At 38.0% G+C, this 1,921-nt stretch overlaps 1 pseudogene; it reads right to left on the minus strand.

The window, feature by feature from the left end:
* Window positions 1-1,379: 1,379 nt before the first annotated feature.
* The window catches only part of LOC107300764, a 5,421-nt pseudogene continuing 4,879 nt past the window's right edge, over window positions 1,380-1,921 (minus strand).

Below are 1,921 nucleotides of genomic sequence, written 5' to 3' on the forward strand. Positions count from 1 at the left end.
GGAATGTGTCCAGACACACTATATTTCTCCTTCTAGATTCAATTATAAGGGATGTACATTTAGGAAAAGATACAGAGGTTTCAAAAGAGGTCAGGTGTCTTCCAGGTGCTACTGCCAGTAGGGACAAGAAGTGTATTTGTAAGATAGTCAAGAATGCCAGCAAGGACTGTGATGTGGATGCTATTGTACATCTTGGCACTAACGATCTGTCCCAAGCAAAACCAAATGCACAAGTATAATATAGGAGGTACTTTGCTCAATAGTAGTAACTATGAGAGGGATCTTGGAGTCCTAATGGACAATCACTTAAATATGAGCCAGCAGTGTGCTGTAGCTGCCAAAAAAGCTAACACAGTGCTAGGCTGCATTAATAGAGGGATAGAATCAAGATCACATGAAGTGTTAATACCACTTTACAATGCCTTGGTAAGGCCACACTTGGAATACGGCATCCAGTTTTGGTCACCAGCATGTAAAAAAGATGTTGAGACTCTAGAAAGAGTACAGAGAAGAGCAACAAAGATGATTAGGGGACCGGATGCTAAAACATACAAGGAACGGTTGCTGGAATTGGGTATGTCTAGTTTAATGAAGGGAAGGATGAGGGGAGACATGATAGCAGTGTTCCAATATCTCAGGAGTTGCCACAAAGAAGAGGGAGTCAAGCTATTCTCCAAAGAACCTGAAGGCAAGACAAGAAGCAATGGATGGAAACTAACCAAAGAGAGAAGCAATCTAGAACTAAGGAGAAACTTCCTGACAGTTAGAACAATTAATCAGTGGAACAACCTTCCTCCAGAAGCTGTGAGTGCTCCAACACTGGAAGTCTTTAAGAAGAGATTGGACAGTCATTTGTCTGAAATGGTATAGGGTTTCCTGCCTGAGCAGGGAGTTGGACTAGATGAACTCCAAGGTCCCTTCCAGCTTTATTATTATTATTAGATATGTTGAAGTTGGTGCAATTCCTATTCTATGCAGTTTATTGTTGCAATTTTTTCCATATATTTTTTAAAAAGTCAATTTCACTTTCCCTGTCATGTTCCTGCAACTTTCTGGGTAAAGACAGATGCGTCTTTCTAAGTTGGCCAGTGCTTTTCTTGAGGAGTTAGTCTGAAAAAAACCTGAAGCCTGGATAAGTTGCTATCTCAATCTTTATCCTCTTTGTAATGACGAACACTCATGAACTGATGCCAGAAAGATAATCTGATGTACATATTTTGCTTAGAAAACAACAATTAGAAGGGAAAGTTATTTTTTTTTTGCAAGGGTGAGACTTTTCATATAGCCCTGCCCCCATTGACATTGCCTCTGTGAAATATGCATTCATCTTGCTGAAATCCTGCCTGAAATGATGCAAACAATTTAAATGTTTTACTTACTTTAGACAATTTCAAAGGCTGCCCGGTGACTCCAGAGAGATCAGCATGGTCAGTAAAGATTTCAGTAATACCAAGCTGGGAGAGGGGTTCCTTTAAGCTGTATGTGGCTGAAATACTAAACTTGGGGATGGAGACCATTGCTACACCCCTTCAGAAAGACAGAAAGACATTTTCATTCAAGACATCCCAAAGTTAAAAAGTACACCCAGTAATATTTACTAAAATCAGTAAAACAATCACACACACACACACTACCCATAACTAAGTCATCATTGGCAAATGGAAGCTTGACTTTTAACAGAGAAATCCTTGATATTAGTTCCTATCATAACAACCGTTAAATATCTGTTTAAAATATTTGAGTGGAACCAATAGGCGTTGTTGTCAAAATGAATATCAGACTTGATTGAATGAATGAATTTATAGGTTGCCCAACCAGACATGAGTTTAGGTGGCTTAAAACTAAACTAAAACATCAAGATTTAACAAAGTCAAATAAACAAAATAGCAAATAAATAATTAAAATAATAATAATAATAATA

The sequence above is a fragment of the Protobothrops mucrosquamatus genome, unplaced genomic scaffold, assembly GCF_001527695.2.
Source record: "Protobothrops mucrosquamatus isolate PMUCROS unplaced genomic scaffold, P.Mucros_1.0 scaffold8365, whole genome shotgun sequence".
In the NCBI taxonomy this organism is placed as follows: domain Eukaryota; kingdom Metazoa; phylum Chordata; class Lepidosauria; order Squamata; family Viperidae; genus Protobothrops; species Protobothrops mucrosquamatus.